The following is an 18096-nucleotide window of genomic DNA, read 5'->3' on the forward strand; positions in this document are numbered from 1 at the left end:
AAAGCCTTTAAAAAAAAAAAAAAAAAAAAAAAACTTTGTTCTGAATGAAACTGAATCATACTTCGAAACTGTCCCTGCAACAAGTTTGGATGTTTTGCATAAACAGTAGCAACACTGGCTGTACTTTTATATCTATATTTCAGCCGTGCGTGCTGTTTATCCCTGTAGTGGGTACATTTTTATCATTACCTTATCATTAGTTAAGAAATTTGTAAATAAACCAAGATGTAATATTTTAAACAGGTCAACAGTTTCACTGAGGTAATTTACCTCATTCATTATAATGGAGCTCCATTATGGATGGAGCTTCTGGTTTCAAGACTTTCACTAGTTTGCAACCACCAGAATCGCTATACTTTCTGTATTGTTTGTCTTGTGTGATGGGTTATTAGTTAAAAAAAGAATTGGAGATATACTTCCGAAGTTACTACCTAGGATACAAGAACGACAGATTTATAATGCTAAACTGACTGAAATATCACTATTTGGCATTGCGAATTGGGCCCAGTTCCGAAACAATCACGAAGATCTGTATTTACGAATTTTTGACTGGAAAAGAAACACCAACTAAGTTCCGCTTCTTGATTGCAACATCCAGTTTCCGTGTTTCTGTGTACAGAATATTGTAAATCATATCTAAATTGTTATCATATGAAATAACGAGGTGAGAACATGCTTGAGAGTGGTTTGCCCTAGTGATCTCATAAAAATTTGGTTTATTGATTATCTTTGCATAGTTTTCTGGAAAGTAAATTGATAAATTTCATAGCAGCTTAAGCAGTGTCATAGGTCAATATCTGTTAGTGAATTATGATTGCGAGTTGAATCATTTCCCAATTCAAGAATTAGAATTGTTCATTATCATAAAAATTCTGTTCTTTTAACCAAAGAACCGTGATTCCTCTATCGATTATTAGGAGCGCACTTATCTTTTACGAAAATGTTTATGTAGCTACTTGATGTAGCAGATTGACTGAAGCATCAGTACTGTATTTTCGTACAACCTTAATTTGAACCTTAATAGATAAACTTTATGAAAACTCAAAAGTGAAATAAAATACCGTTAACTCACAAAGTCCACAGTACTATGAATGGTACAGCTCTCGTAGTGTAGTGGTTATCACGTCTGCTTTACACGCAGAAGGTCCCAGGTTCGAGCCCTGGCGAGAGCAGTGTGGATTATTTTAGATTATACTGTTTTGTTTGTCATGCAATACAGTGCGAAAATTAAGCATTCATTCAAGTAGCTGCCAATGCCACTGGAGTATATACTGAATAATTGTAACACACCACTTTGCTATTGTAAAACAAAGCCTAAAGAAATAAGAATGTCTTCACACTTCAGGAAGATAATCTTTGAACTTCTTAACGTAGTATACATTACGTAAATAATTTATTTCTAAACCTTGTACCATTTTACTTTTATACAGGCTCAATATACACTCTTTGCTTCCATGGAGGGGAGTGGCTTCAACAGTACTTTTATGCAATCCAACCTTGGCTGCCATAGACCCTCTTGAGTTTCCTCCCAATCTTGTGCACTCAACATGCTACCTTTTTTGCTTCACATGCTCTGTGGCCCACCTCTTCTCATTCTACCATCATTCAAAATATTTCCTCTTGTATATATGACTGGTAAAAATGTTCTGTTACAACAGAATTCCATCTAATAAAAGGAGCCCATAAAAATGCCAAAATATAGAAAGTAAGTACTGTATTTCAGAGACTGCTGTCTCTCTCTTCAGGGAGTAATGAATGATAAAAGTTACAGGAAAGGTGATATTTATACCAAAAGATCCAGCCACAGGTAGCCCCGTTTAACTAGGTCACCGCAGTTGATAATTTCTCTTTAATCTTCTTAAGTGTTGGTCGAATGAAGATTTTATCTAAGATATCTGAATCCCATGCGCCCTTAGAGATGTTCATTACCTGTCTTTGTTTAATCAAGGCTGACTCTATCATCTGGCTTTTGTACTGACATTTGCTGCTATAAATGATATGTGACAAATTCCAGTTTATTCTGTGGTTATGGTTATTTATATGGTTAAAAATAGCTGAGCTCTGTTGTATTAATCTCTGAGTAATGGTATTTTGTATACTCCTGTGTCGTAAGGGATTGGCTTTTGTTGGACGTTAATCTGGGATTTCGCTAGGGTATTTGGGCAGACAAAAGCAAAAGGGTTATTTTTTTTTTCTTTGGCTTTACCTACCTTAATACACTAGCCAAAATGTTCTTTCCACCAATGCATAAGAAGATTAAAGAGAAATTATCAACTGAGGTGACCTAGTTAAACGGCCTAACTGTAGATGGATCTTTTGGTATAAATACCTCCTTTTCTGTAACTTTGCTCATTCATTACCTTCCTGAAGAGAGAGACAGCAGTCTGAAATATAATACTTTCTATATTTTGGTATATTTATGGGCTCCTTTTATTAGATTAATGTGTGTGTATATATATATATATATATATATATATATATATATATATATATATATATATATATATGTTTGTGTCTGTGTGTGTAATGGCCACAATGAAGTTGGATCTCAAGGCTTTGTAATGACAAGCGTATCCAAAAGAGAGCAAAGAATTTGAGAAGTTAAGATGGCATTGTGGCTGTTACATTTATATATGTATCTGATAAAAATGACCAGTTCATTATATATTGCCGGCAAGGTGACCTCGTTGTGAGTATGGTATCGTGGTTGGTTTCCCACTACTGGACATCATGATTTCTTTCATATTTCTTAGAAGCTGGATCTCGAGGCTTTGTAGTGACAAGCGTATCCAAAAAAAAAAACAAAGAATTTGAGAAGTTAAGAGGGCACTGTGGCTATTTTATTTATATATATATATATATATATATATATATATAGATATATATATATATATATATATATATATATATACCTTGTCGAATGTTGAAGAAACGGATTAGTTATGAAGAAATTTCGTCAGTCCAATATGCTAAGGTCACACATTCATGATCAACGCACGCACGCCGACGCATGAGCGGAAATTGGTAGTTGGCAACAGCTTACATAAGTAAACCATAAATTTAACGTAAAACATACATAAAATCGTAGACATACAGTGACGGGTCGTCCGGGCGCTAAGTTCCGCCCACTAGGGCGCCGTAGCCGGCTCCAGTTTTGAAATGTTCAAAACAAGTCGTGGGTGGTCACGCCAAATGTCACGTGACGTAGCTCCAGGCATTGCACGTGGGACCCACAGTGACTGCTGCAGGGTAGGCGCTAGGGTCACCTGCATTGTTCGCCGTTGTTGTTTTCTTTCTGCCGCGAAGCACGTGGACCTCCTAATTGTGCTATAGCCTACGGGGAAACCGATTCGCACATTTACAACCCTTACGACATGGCAACGCTGTAGCGTGGTATAAAAGGTCAGGTCGGCGCCCTCACGAACAAGGGACAGGCCCGTGCCAACAAGAAGTGTTGGCTTAATACAACAGCAACCCTCAGGTCAGCTGTTGTTTCCGTCTCCAGACCGAGACCAACAGTTTCCTTCGAGTACTCTCCACAACGCCCTTATAGATGCTGAACCTCCTAAAACGACCAAGGAAGGGACCATTAACGTCACGTCATCTTGCAGGACCTTCTTTCGGCCCGGAGAAGACTCCTACAGCCACTCCTGCAGACACTCAGGTCGAGGAAATGTCATCTTCCACCTACAGGAGTCGGGGTTGGATGAGATATAGAGTGATGACAGCGACACGAAAGACGACTGATGGACAGGGAGAAGTGGATATTGAACATATTCTACTTCCTCAAGCCACACATAGTCCGTCAGAAGAAGCCCAAGATGTTGGGACTGCCAAATGATATGTATATTATAATGTTTGACTTAATTTTTTTTATTTGTTGAAAATATACAATATTTTACAGTACATGCAGAGTTCTACGAAAGTGAATTTACAACCTGGATTTTCAGAATGCAATATTTTTATATTCTCTCATACATGTTCCATCACTTAACCTGTTTACAGGCCGCCATTTTGTATCCTACAGCCCCACAACGGTGGGCGTGGTAACAACATTAAGTTGACGTACAAAGAACATTACACTATCGTCGTAAGTTCCAGGTAGACGTCCGACATTGCTTTCTTTGCGCGTTCATTTGCGGCGCAATTCACGGTGGTGGCTTTACGTCCGTGGGCATACGCCGTCGTGATACGTGAATGTGTGACCCCAGCATTAGGCCACTTACAACACGTAGAGAAAAGGGTGGAGCTTAGATGCTCGGCAAGGAGAGAGCCTTCAGTCACATTTAATAAGAGAATGTATATATTTTTTGGTCAGCGCTCCCACCGCAATTTTTGCATGCCATATAACACTTTATTGCCCCCTGTGACCTTAATATGGGCAAAGACGGTGATTTGACTATGTGTATTAAAGCAATCTGGCCTTAAAACAAAGCCGATATCAGATCACCTGGGTGTGAGGTGGCATTCAGTTCGACGCTGGGTTGCCAGATTTAATGAAGGTGGCAACCATGAGATTCTGTCTCAGAAAAAGCATCCTGTTATGCCTAAGAAGACATCTGATTGAATTTTGACTGTTCTCAGGTGTCAATTACTTTCTAATTGACTGTTAAGCACAGTTAAACTTCAATCGGAAGTCTTCTTAGGCATACCAAGGTGCTTTTTCAAAAAACGGAATCTCATGGTTGCCATTTTTGTTGAATCTGGCAACCCAGCGTTGAACTGAACACCTCCCACGCAGCTGATCTGATATCTGCTTTGTTTTAAGGCCAGATTGCTTGAACACACATCTCTCTTCCATTATCTGTTGACTCAAATCACTGTCTTGGCCCATATTGAGGTCACAGGGGGCAATAAAGTGATATGTGGTAGGCAAAACTTGTGGTGGGAGCACTGACCAAAAAATATTTACAGGCTCTTATTAAACCTCCAAACACGTGACTAAGAGCTCTCCCTTGTCGAGTGTCTAAGCTCCACCCCTTTCTCTAGGGTCTGTAAGCAACTTAATGGACTGATGAAATTTCTTCCCAACTTTTCTGCTCCTTCAAAATTTGACAAGATATTAGGTCACTTCGCGCTAAGCAGCCTAGTATCTTGTAGAGTACTGTGTGTGTGTATATATATATATATATATATATATATATATATACACATATATATGTGTATATATGTGTATGTGTATATATATATATATATATATATATATATATATATATATAATATATATAGATATATAGATATATATAGAGAGAGAGAGAGAGAGAGAGAGAGAGAGAGAGAGAGAGAGAGAGTAATAATTGTATAAGTTCGGAACACTGTCTGTACAACATAGAAAATGTAAATAAACCCGCCATGGTGGCATATGGTCATCGTTATGTAGTATCATTTATCCAATCCAGGTGGCATTCGAGAGAGAGAGACAGAAATAGTTGGTAGAGTTGCTGGGAGAGCTCTAAAGGCAATTTCTTATTTTGTGTATTACATTAAGTTTTTTTTTTATCACAAGCTTAACGGCTCTAATACTCGAAAGGAAAACAATTGCTCTCGCCAGGGCTCGAACCTGGGACCTTCTGCGTGTAAAGCAGACGTGATAACCACTACACTACGAGAGCTGTGTGTAAGGTGTGGCCCACCATACAATGAAGATCAGTAGGGCGCTGGCACTAGCCTGTGAAGCTGTGCGATGGGTTGGTGGTACTTGCTGGATTTGGGAGTGAATTCGTCAAACCTGATGGGGTCTTTTGAATATTTTTCTATTTGAATTGACTTTTGAAGGGACGTAATAACATGAAAGTATTACTAGATTAAAACAAAAAACTTATTTATCAAAGCGAGGGGAATACCTGTATAAACTGTGATTCAGCTAAGGAGGAATAGCAATTATACTTGAGTGCTCATGGTGTAGTGGTTATCACATCTGTCTAACACACAGAAGGTCCCAGGTTCGAGCCCTGGTGAGCACAGGTTGTTTTTCTTTCCTGTTGTGGCATCACAATATGTGCTGGACCTTGTGAAATTTTTAGGAGCTGGGACCAAGATATTCCTTGCAAGAGTACATAATTCACGTGTCAAAAGAGGTACTCACTCTCTTGCTAACCAAGAATAAGAAATGTTTTGTGCTATATTGTTGAAATTGTGAAAACTCACTGTTTTGTATATTGCTATTGCAGTAAAGAATAAAAAGAAACGTAAGACAGAGGTCCATAAATTATTAGTAGTGGTTTCTTGAAAATACTGCTCATATTTCCGTATTTTACTTAGGCTTGTATTGTAACCTCGTATTGCCAAACCTCTCAGCAAGGCTGCCATCGTAATCCATGCAAACTGCAGTCTACACTGTATTGAAATTATGAATAATGCTCTCTTCATTCTTGCAGCATGCAGTTCTCACTTTTTTCATATTATGAATACTGTCATCTTTGTCCATACTGTCTGCAGATTCATCACTGTTTTCAAATTACAAATAATGCCATCTTCATCGTTGCAAACTGGAGTCTTCACTGTTCCAAATTAAAAATAATGGCATCTGAACCCATGCAGTCTGCAACCCTCACTGCTTTCAAACTACAATGTTTTCAACGTTGGAAACTGCAGAATCCTTATTGATTCCAAATGGTATCATTTTCACCCTGAAAAACTACATTCCTCAATATTTCCTATTTCAAAATAAAATATCTTCATCCGTGCAGTCTGCAGTCCTCACGGTTTTCAAATTACGGACAGTTCTATTTTCATATCACAATTAATGCCATCTTCATCCATGCAGTCTGCAGTGTCCTCAAGGTTTTCAAAGTAAAAATAACGTCATTTTCATCCTTGCAGTCTTCATGGTCCTCACTGGTTTCAAATTACAAGTAATGCCATCTTCATCATGCAGTAGGGTCCTCACCGTTTTAAATTTTTATTAAAATCTTCATTTTGGCAAGCTGCAGAGTCCTCACTGTTTTCACATTGCACTCAATTCCATTTTCACACATGCAGTCCTCAAGATTTTCAAATTTCAAGTAATGCCATCTTCATCTATGCAGTATGCAGTCCTCACTGTTTTCAAATCACAAAAAATGCTATCTACACTTTGTTAAACTGCAGGATCATCGCTGGTTTCAGATTATAAATAATGCTGTCTTTATTCATTTAGTTGCAGAATCTTCACGGTTTTCAAATTACAAAGAATGTTGCCTTCATATTTGCAAAATGTAGTACTCTCTATTTTCAAATTACAAATTATACTACGTATCTTCATCCATGCAGTCTACAGTTTTACTGTTTTAAAAGTGAAAAATTTCATTACTATCCATGCAGTCTGCAGAGTCCTCATTGTTTACAAATTACAAGTAATGCCTTCTTCAGTCTCGCCAACTGAAAAATCCTCGCTGTATTTGAACTACAAATAATATCAACTTCATCCATGCAGTCTGCCGAGCTCTCACTAATTTCAAGTTATCAATACTGCTATCTTTATCGATTTATTCTCCAGTCCTCGCTGTTTACAAAATACAAGTAATGCCATCTTTATCCTTGCAAACTACAGAGTTCTCACGGTTTCCAAATTATAAATACCAGTATCTTCAATGATGCAATATGCAAGTCCTCACTGTATTCAAATTACAAATGTTATCTTTATCGATGCAGTCTACCCAACCCACCTATTTTTAAATTACTAATAATTCCATCTTAGTCCATGCAGTCTGCATAACCCTCACTATTTTAAATTACAAATCATGCTATCTTTATTCATGTAATGCAAACTGCAGACTCCTTACTGATTTCTAATGATAAATAATGTCACCTTCATCCATGCATTCTGCAGAGTCCTCACTGTTTTCTGGTTTCAAACAATGGCATCTTTATCCTTACAAGCTGCAAAGTCCTCACTGTTTTCAAATTATGAATACTGCAATCTTCATCCGTGCAATCTGCAGCCCTCAGTGTTTAAAAATTACAAATATGGCTATCTTTATCCATGCAATCTGGATTGTCCTCACTGGTTTGAAATCACAAATAATGCTATCTTCATCAATGCAGCCTGCAGTCCTCACATTTTTTACATTATAGTTTATCCCTTCATCATAATGCAGTCTGCAGTCCTCACTCTTTTCAGATCACAAATAATGCCATTTTCATTTATGCAGACTGCATGAATATTTTGAAATTGAAAATAATTCCATCTTAATCCATGCAGTCTCCAGTCCTCATTGTTTTCAAAACATCGATGCAGTCAAAGTCTTCACTGCTTTCAAATTACAAATAATAATACAAATGCAGTCACACTTGATAAGGGAAAAAAAGGAGAGCTAGGGAGGAGCGATAAACTCATTAACACGAGTTTGGTTCGCCATTGAGGGCACACACCGTGTTAGTCCTCTTGATCATTTCCTCGAAAACTACGGTGAAACCAGTCAGGACTTACACCCAGTATTTCGTATTTCCCTTTGGCACATCTGCATTTAATTCTGAGAAAGTTGATAAAATTCTCAGTTTTGAAGATTCTACTTCTAGAGGGTTAAATATTGTTTGAATGGTCCATCAGTGACTTTGTACAGTGTGATGGGAGTGAAATAGAGGTGGCTAATGAGGGAGATCTGTTGAAGAATTGGTAATGTGAGTCTGGTTGTAGAAATTACTGTTGAAAATGGAGGAACAGTATGTTGTCCCAGTGAGATGCTGTGGGTAACGATGTACTTACGGTTAAGTAGAGTTTATATTGTAGTATGTTACATCAAGGGAGAGAATTCAATAAATATCCCATTATACAGAGGAGTGAAAGAAGTGAGAAATGGACTTACTGTACTTTGGAGTTGGTTATTAGAAAGTATTATGGATGAAAGTAGACGTTAGAGAGAAGACTAGTATGGTTTTAGGTAGAGGGGAAGCTTTGAGCACAACCATTGACTTTTAAAGTGTTATGATAGAAATACAAGAGTAAAAGGGAAGCTTAAATGATTCATGTACAACTTTGAAGGAAATTTAGAACGAAATCGATAGAGATGCGCAATTGAAGGCATACAGAATACTAAGGAAATTAGATTAAGAGAAAAAATAGCATTTTGTGGTGAACCTTGGTTTAGGAAATTGAGAAGTAGGACAAAGACTAAGATTCACGTTTTACGGTTGTTAGCATCTTTATGAATAGTGTTGTAGGGAACAGTGAGTGAAACAACATATATAATCTTATGTGTAAATCAAGAGTTAGCGAATGGAAATTGAATAAGTTGTGAGGAATTTCCTTGCATTTTGCCTCAAAGTCTTTGGAAGTCTTTGAAATGGCAGTAGAATTGAAAGATTTGAACAGAAGTTAAGGGTTAAATATTATAACATTCTTTATAAAAAAGTATGGCATTGAATGACTTACAGGTATATGAGAGTTGCGTACGTCAACTTCACTGTGCTTGTTCCTGATGTCAAAGGGACTGGTTAAATTGCCACTCAGATTGTTAGGAATTCCCAAGAACTGTCTTTTAAAAATCCCAAGATTTAAACAAAAATGCCAAGAAAATATAAACAGGAAAATAAACAAATCATATACTGTACTTACTCTATTTCAATGACATTTCGTCATCAACTTCATCATCTTCGTCACCTGCAGAGAGATGGAGAGCCTCACGATTTTCTTTTAGCTCTATAAGTCTATTTTCCTACCTTTTACCTATTGTGCCATTTTCAAGATCTCTTATTAATATTTTTATTGGCTGCAGGTGGCTTCATTTCTAGCTATAGACTTCTTTGGCCAACAGTCTTTTACAGTTTCTGTTTTTAAGGCATTTGTTATTTTTGCTTTTACACAGTTCACCTTCGAGAAAATTTTTTCAACGCGTGCGGATGATTGTGGCAAAATGGTCAAGTTTATCATAAAATAGGATAAGAGAGAAAATTTAGTATCCTTGACATTACCCAATGACTGCCAATATTTAGTGGTAATCTCTGTAGGATTAGTTAGTTAATCTGCAGAAAGTTTTCGGCACCTTCACTGATCATGTAGATCATTTAGACTGACCTCTAGCACCAGTGAAGGAAAGTGCACAGCCAAAGGTATGATAGTTGATGGCGACTGGTAAGTGTCGCTTGCTACTTTTGGGTCCAGTACTCTTAATTTTGAAATGATGCCATCTTCACTGAATGGAAATCTTTTCCCCATCCGAAAAGCAAGTTCTTCAAGAACTTTCACGCAATCATTCCTAAATCTCAAGGTCAAGGCATCGCCTTTAAATGGTTCTTTGATCAAATGAGACATGGTTCTGCCACCAAGATAAACATCATCTACGTTTTTATGGTTGCCTTTGTTGCAGGGATCAGTGGTTGATCATTTCTTTGCTTGCAAAATGTCTTCTTTAATTAAGAAAATAAGTATGTTTTTGTACTCGGATGATACTGTTAAATACAGCTGATGCAATCTAAAATGTTCAGACTGAAATTTTAAGTTAAGTACATTCACTTTCTGCAGAATGTATTGGAGGAAAAGAAGAATGTGCTTGGTTCCACAATTGATTAGAGTTTTATAGATATTGTAGGCATTATCAATCTTGTCTGTTTTTGACTCGCTCTGAAAGTACAGTACTAAAGCATCATACTGCTCTAAGATAACTGTTATTACATTTTCTCTTGACAACCATCTGGTCTGAGCAAGTTTGGGAATTTTGTGTTGTGTTGGCAGCTTCTTTGCCTTTTAGCGCTTCGGGAAAAGTAAGAAGTTATGTCTTTAAGGAAAGTTTCTAAGTATGATGGTAAAACACTGACTGCTTGACTAGCCAAAAGGGCAAATGAATGAATGACAAACACATCCCATAACAAAGACTGATGGGACAGTATCTTTCAACAGTTTTTGAAAACCAGCATTTGCTCCCATCATGGAGGAACAGTTATCAAAACCAGTGATATTGTCAAGAGGAATATTTCTCTCGTAACAGATCTTTGACAGCATTATAAAGGCTTTGGGCAGTTCCATTTTCTACAGAAACCGTATCCGACAGTGCATCGAACTACATCCCATGCTACATCCTTTTTATCAGCATCGAAATAACGAACCACTATTGCCAAAATTTGATTGACGGAAATGTTTGTGCTTTCGTCAATGATAATTGAGATTTTTTGTTTCTTGCAAATATCAGTTAGTGCCAATTTTTCTTCATTGCTATCTTTGCAGCAATTTGACTGTCTGGAAATGCGGCATGAGCAAACGGTACGTTATGTTCAGAAAAAAATCAAGCAATAATCAATTCACTTTTGGCTATTTGTTCGCTTTCTGTTAATTGCTTTTTATTGAGAAACTGACTGATGTCAATTTTAGATTTTGCACTTTCAAAATTGGTCTTGTGTTTTGTAGTTTTTATGTTTAATTAGCGATGACCTATTTGCATTTTTCAATGTAAAGTTGCAACACTTACAATAACTTGCACCTTTATTGTTCTTGTCCTGCTGTAGCCAATCTTTAAACTCGGGGTCTTTTAGCCATTCCTCGTTAAAACTATGGTTATACCACTTGATTTTCTTCTTTGGTGATTCCATGATTATAAGAAAAACTTTGATTTTATAATTAATGTGTTCATAGCACAATTTAAATGTGAAGCCTGTTCCAACCCACTGAAGCACAACAATCACTGGCATACGATACTAAGACAACTAACTTGACATGACGCACATACTCAGCGATTCAATGCGTTGCTGCTCTGGGATTACAAACGATGTCACTTCTAATACACGTACAGTTCGGTTTCGATAGCCAGTCAAATGTAGGAAGAGGGAGGTGGTGTCTGGTGCTGCAGCCCTGATTACAAGCGTTGTCTCTGTTTAATACACGTACAGTTCTGTTGCGATTGGAAATCGGATGCGGGAAGAGAGAGGTAGGACTGTAGGGGGTGTGTGTGTTGGGGCGGGGGGCGGGGTTAGCTAATAAAGACAACCGAGTGTTTGCCAACGTTTACAATTATTTAATAATTATTACTAATCGATTTTCTTGCACAATTTTATTTATACACTGGTTATTCTTTAGTAAAACCAGAAAAAATAGTACATATTTCCACTTTAAATGTTATAAAAAATCCCAAGATTTTGACATATTTTCAGAAGAAATCCCCAAATCCCAAGATCTTGGAAAAATCCCAAGCAGTGGCAGCCCTGTCCAGGGCAATGTATAGTTTATAAAAAGCGGATTCTCGAATCATGAAGAAATGAGAAGACGTAGAAGTAATTTGTTTCCTAAACATTTAGATTTGATGAAAAATAGGCAGCCCCGTAAGTAGTGCAAGAAGAATAATGGTACGCAGGAGATAAAATGGGTAGTTGTAAATAAAGTGCAAGAGAGAATTTTGCAACATATAAAACACAGAACACACATTGAAATGTACTAAATGGAGAAATTGCAAATTGATCAAAATTGACACTGAATATAAATATATGCATTTGATTCTTTGGAAGATGAATTCACCGCTTAATAAAGAGGGTTCAGATGATTTCAGATTAAGAGGCATCGCATCGTAAAAATAAAGACTTGCAGAAGACAGAGTAAAAGTTGAGAATGCTTGAATTGGGTCGTAAAATGCAAAGCTTTTTAAAGTATAGTTAGTTAAAATAACGGGGGGTAAAAGGCGTTGGGGTACTGGGAGAAAACAAAATGCTGTTATACAAAGTCAACGTTATCATTTGTAGAAAAATGGAACATAAAATGTTGTGGAAGCTGTAAAACCTCTCCTTTTGGGGGGATAGGGGTTGGGGGGGGGGGGGGGGGGGGGGGAGAAGTAAAATGCAGGAAGATTTTTATCGCTAGATTAGCGTTTTCTTTTGCTCTCTTGTTGATACATTGTTAGGAAAATGCACTTTCTGTATACATGTGCGTGTGAGTTTAATAAAGATGTATATACAAGTAGTCAGGGCCTGGCAGGCTTCCTCTAACTGAATTTACTTTCAATTTTGTAAGGCACTAAAAGGCATATGTGAAGATGGTCTTCCAAGTATGCCCTGAAATTTGAAGGTTTAATTCTACTTAGAGTATAATTATAATTATATGTAAGGTAATCGTTGGCTTGATTTTATTTTCTCGAAAGAATTGCTCCGGACGACTTGACCTGGCCCATGATTATTGTCAATCGCTAACCAATTAGGCTGGTTCCATTAGGCTGTGTTCATTTATGATAGTAATTAAAAGAATAATAAAGTTATCAGTAATTAACTAATATATGACAGGCTTAATCCAACACTATCGATTGTTCTCCTCGAAAAGGTATTGTGGTTTTGAGCAGTAAGAATCTGTGTCTAGGCAGCGAACACTTACAGGTCAGTTTCCATTTTCATAGACGAAGTGTGAAAAAGAAACAAAATCCTTTTATCCAGACATTCCATCTTGCAGAAGTGAATTCATACAGCTATATTATGAATTAGTCTGAGAAGATAATAATAAAAGTTGTGCTGTATGAATGTGATGTGATCTTCATTTAGTTTTATTAATACTTACTGAATATGTCCCGGTAGGACTTTTTTCAGTTGAATTTATTTATTGAGCATTTAATGTAGTAAATGCCTGTGTAACACATTGTATTATGTTACTTAACAACAAGAAAACAAAAGAAGGAAATCAAATCCTCAGTATAGGTCTAGCAAGAATTTTCCTTCATCTTGTTTAGAGTATGTGCTCATGGTGTAGTGGTTATCACATCTGTCTAACACACAGAAGGTCCCAGGTTCGAGCCCTGGTGAGCACAGGTAGTTTTTCACTCAGGCCTATATTGATGAGAGCATCTGATAGATATGTATTGTATATAAATAAAATCTTTCAAATTTGCTTCCCCCGTTTATATTCGATGTTGGGTTACTGTCACAGAAATTTTCCACTAACTTTTGTCATTTCATTTATGGCAAATACTTTTGTTTTAAGTACTGAAAGTATAATTATTTTTTCTCCTCTTTATGGTTTTCATGCCTTGATGTTATTGGCTACTTGAAAAAGAGCACGGATATAAGCCTAGATGTAGCTTGTTATTTCTATTTCTGGCAGTGTAAGTGCTGAAACACTGATCTTGATCAACCCCAAGGAAACAGTAGGGTAGCTAAATGGGGACAAAAGTGAGTATGTCTCTTTCTGATCTCGGTAATCTTGAGCGAATACTCACCAAATTGACTTTGTGGTCAAGGGATATTATATGAAAGTACTTGTCAGCATGGCAACTGGGGTAGAGAAAATCCATATGGGATTTCCCATTATATTTCCAAATAGATGTTTGAGTATCTCTTCATATTTTATTTCTGTTGTCTTTCAAATGTCATTTCATCTGACAACATCTCTTTGTATGCTTTAACTTTCATGTGATTGTTTCTAATCAGTAGCTTTAGCTGTATTTTGTCTATTATTCCCCGGGGTTTGGTGTGAGACCTGAGTTTATTTGTACCACTATATGGAAACAATCTTTTTAATGCTTTCACTGAATAACTAGCCAGAGTTTAAGCACTGTATTTAGCCTGTCAGTGGCTTTGTTTTTGGTCGGGTAGGCATTACTGTATTTAGCTCTTTAGTTGCAAGGGTCTTAATGCAAGTAACATGTTGGAGGACAACTTAGAGCTTACAAAAGAAAGTAAACCAGAGCTAAGTGCCATTAATGGCTGCTGTTCTTAGGTACTGCATGGCTGAGACCCAGAATGTCTACCTGGTTACTCCATGCACAGTAGCATGCTAAGAACAATAATTTGTAGTCGAGATGTGCTCTTCTTTTGGTACAGCAGGCAAATAGACATGCAGTTACCCCAGTAGGCTCAGTGTAGGGTTAGGTGATGCTGGTGATACGCAAGCATATGGTAGTGAGTGTGCTCTGTGACTGGCTGCCGAACGTGCCGGTTAAACCTGGGTTCAGCACCAAAGTACAGTCTTCAGCACAAGGGAATAAAATTTACTTACATAATCACTTTTCATCTATAATCAGACGAATATTGTTACCAAAATGGTGTGACAGTTGTGCATTTTTTTATTGACAAAAAGATTTTTTGTACATGTGATCACCAATGATTTAGCATTCATTGGAGGCATTCATTATTTTTTTTCATTTCTGTTTTGTTTTTAGAAAGAATATGAATATTATCCTTTCTCTTAAATTTTGAAACAATTATTCTCATCTCTTTAGTTTTTATACTTCACCCATTTGAACCAAAGTGCAAGAAATAGAGATTGAATGGTTTTAAACTAAGTATAAATACTAAGGAGCATACAAAAAGAGACATGTCCCTGAAAACCACTTTACTCTGTATGCACATAACAGGGCATATACACTATGCATATGTATGTGTGATATATATATAATATATATATAATAATATATATATATAGATATATAATATATATATATAATATATATATATAATATAATATATACTGGCACTCCCCGGTTATTGGCGGACTCAGTTAATGGCAAACTGGTTTTATGGGGCTTGTCGGTGATTTATGGCACCATAACATACCTAACAGAGGCGCCATTAACCAAAACTCGGCACCATAAGTACTATAAATCACCGAGTTCGGTTAATGGCGGTTTTTCCTTATCAGCCTCCTGCCGAGAACATACCCCCGCCAATAACCGAGGACTTCCTATATATATATGTTACGCAAAATGTGGATAATTGCCAAATGTGTACATTTTGCAATTAATTTTGCCTATTGTGTACAATTTGCAGGCACCAAGCGCTGCAAATTGTACGCAATAGGCAAAATTAATTGCAAAATGTACACATTTGGCAATTATCCACATTTTGCGTAACATATATATATATATTATATATATATATATATATATATATATATATATATGTATATGTGTGTATATATATATATATATATATATATATATATATATATATATATATATATATATATATTGTGCAAGTTTTGGGTACTACTGCGAATATATATATATATATATATATATATATATATATATATATATATATATATATATATATATATATATATATATATATATATATATATATATATTCGCAGTAGTACCCAAAACTTGCACAATATATATATATATATATATATATATATATATATATATATATATATATATATATACATATACATATATATATATATATATATATATAATATATATATATGTTACGCAAAATGTGGATAATTGCCAAATGTGTACATTTTGCAATTAATTTTGCCTATTGCGTACAATTTGCAGCGCTTGGTGCCTGCAAATTGTACACAATAGGCAAAATTAATTGCAAAATGTACACATTTGGCAATTATCCACATTTTGCGTAACATATATATATAGGAAGTCCTCGGTTATTGGCGGGGGTATGTTCTCGGCAGGAGGCTGATAAGGAAAAACCGCCATTAACCGAACTCGGTGATTTATAGTACTTATGGTGCCGAGTTTTGGGTTTAATGGCGCCTCTGTTAGGTATGTTATGGTGCCATAAAATCACCGACAAGCCCCATAAAACCAGTTTGCCATTAACTGAGTCCGCCAATAACCGGGGAGTGCCAGTATATTTATTATTATTATTATATTATCATTATATTATTATTATATATATATATATCTATATATATATATATAGATACACGTACATATGCATAGTGTATATGCCCTGTGTGTCATACAGAGTAAAGGGTTTCAGGGACATGTCTCTTTTGTATGCTCCTTAGTATTTATACTTAGTTTAAAACCATTCAATCTCTATTTCTTGCACTTTGGTTCAAATGGATGAAGTATAAAAACTAAAGAGATGAGAATAATTGTTTCAAAATTTAAGAGAAAGGATAATATTCATATTATCCTTTATATATATATATATATATATACATATATATATATATATATATATATATATATATATATATATATATATATATATATATTACGCAGTAGTACCCAGAACTTGCACAATTCAAGTTGCACGAATTCACAGACCTGTGAACTTTTCATTGGCCTGATTGTCATATACGAGGTTTTCACAGACTCACAAACATTAGCAAACTCTCAGGAAAGCCTGCAAATGTGTTTGTTTAATTTTTTAAATAATTTAAAGGTTTTCAAGCTTTTATGTGTAAATTGAATATCAACATTAAATAATAAAAGTAATAATTCTCTTTCTCTCTCTCTCTCTCTCTCTGACTAAGATGAGAGGATTTTTATAGTACATGTATATGTTTATTAATATATGCAAATATTAATTACATTAATAAGATTAAATAAAATAATGTAACTAATTACAAAATTCGTATGTAGTTTGTATTTTAGATAAACAAAGTATCTTTTTTCCATCTTTTGCTTAACCTGTTGAAGAGAAGCTCAAGCCAGAGCTTTCAGATATGTCCATTTAAGTTGACAGGATGGGGAGAGTTGCATTAGCAGGTCAAAGGATTCTAGGATTCTTATGTAATTCTCTCTCTCTCTCTCTCTCTCTTCTCTCTCTCTCTCTCTCTCTCTCTCCTCTCTGCATTAGTTCATAAATAATTTCACTCTCTTGGAGTAAGGACAACTCTCTCTCTCTCTCTCTCTCTCTCGCTCTCTCTCTCTCTCTCTCTCTCTCTCTCTCTCTCTCTCTCTCTCTCTCTCGATTGTAGTTAGCATGTAGATAATTTTGAATTTATCTACTTTTACTTTTTCCGTCTAGAAATGTAAAATGTTCGTTATAAAACACAGACACATAACTAAAAGTCGTATTAGTCCAAATAAAAAGGACTGTTTGTTCATGAAAAGGAATTACAGAACAAAGAGAAAGAGACAGATTAAAGAAGTTCTTAAAAACTAGGTTGAGAGGACTTCTAAAAATAGAGTCGAGAGGGAGAAGAAGAGAGAAATATTAAGAATGTAATCTTCACGCTCTTCTGTATTTTTCCCAACCATTTATTTATTTTTGTAATGGTAATATAAAAAGATAACTTTTAAATGAAATTACAGTAACCTTAATTTCATGTAAAAGTTAACTTAATACTTAGGGAGTATGATTAGAGCCATACTTAGTGTTCAAATTCTAGAAATAAGCATTTATTTGCATATTTAGAGACCATGCGAAACTTACGCAAAAATTCACCTTTCAGGCATTTGGGGTCTGGAATCTAAAACCACGAGTAAGCTCGGAGTGTGACTGCAGAAACAG

The 18096-nt window shown here is 35.8% G+C and overlaps 1 long non-coding RNA gene and 4 other non-coding genes across 5 annotated transcripts in view; 4 read left to right on the forward strand and 1 right to left on the reverse strand.

Annotated features, from left to right (window-relative positions):
• The window catches only part of LOC135212814 (uncharacterized), a 508471-nt gene that overhangs the window by 348107 nt on the left and 142268 nt on the right, over positions 1-18096 (forward strand). The window lies entirely within an intron of this gene.
• On the forward strand, positions 1100-1172 carry Trnav-uac (transfer RNA valine (anticodon UAC)). The gene has a single exon. It is a non-coding gene; the product is annotated as a tRNA-Val (tRNA).
• Trnav-uac (transfer RNA valine (anticodon UAC)) lies at positions 5540-5612 on the reverse strand. The gene has a single exon. It is a non-coding gene; the product is annotated as a tRNA-Val (tRNA).
• Trnav-aac (transfer RNA valine (anticodon AAC)) lies at positions 5891-5963 on the forward strand. The gene has a single exon. It is a non-coding gene; the product is annotated as a tRNA-Val (tRNA).
• On the forward strand, positions 13619-13691 carry Trnav-aac (transfer RNA valine (anticodon AAC)). Its single transcript has one exon. It is a non-coding gene; the product is annotated as a tRNA-Val (tRNA).

Source organism: Macrobrachium nipponense, chromosome 19 (genome assembly GCF_015104395.2).
Source record: "Macrobrachium nipponense isolate FS-2020 chromosome 19, ASM1510439v2, whole genome shotgun sequence".
Classification (NCBI taxonomy): domain Eukaryota; kingdom Metazoa; phylum Arthropoda; class Malacostraca; order Decapoda; family Palaemonidae; genus Macrobrachium; species Macrobrachium nipponense.